The sequence below is a fragment of the Hydractinia symbiolongicarpus genome, chromosome 12 (genome assembly GCF_029227915.1).
Source record: "Hydractinia symbiolongicarpus strain clone_291-10 chromosome 12, HSymV2.1, whole genome shotgun sequence".
Taxonomy (NCBI): Eukaryota; Metazoa; Cnidaria; class Hydrozoa; order Anthoathecata; family Hydractiniidae; genus Hydractinia; species Hydractinia symbiolongicarpus.
Window position 1 is genome coordinate 15973471 of NC_079886.1, and position 309 is coordinate 15973779.

The following is a 309-nucleotide window of genomic DNA, read 5'->3' on the forward strand; positions in this document are numbered from 1 at the left end:
AATTTACAGATCCTACTATTAAGAAGTAGAGACGGAAAGTCCGTAAGAAAGTTGTTGTTGTTGTAACCTCAGTTGTGTAGTAATTATATAATACTAAGTATATTGGGATTTTTAAATACGTACGGATACCGAAGATGACTCCACTCAAACTGAAAATAAGAGTCGTATTGTCTACGCAATCTCTTCCAGATATAGGACGCTATTTGAGAAATAAATTTAGTAAGTGGAGTCATCTTCGGTATTCTCTATCTTTAATCACCACAAAACTGCAAGATTCATAAGTTTTATTGTTTTTAGAGGAGCTAAACT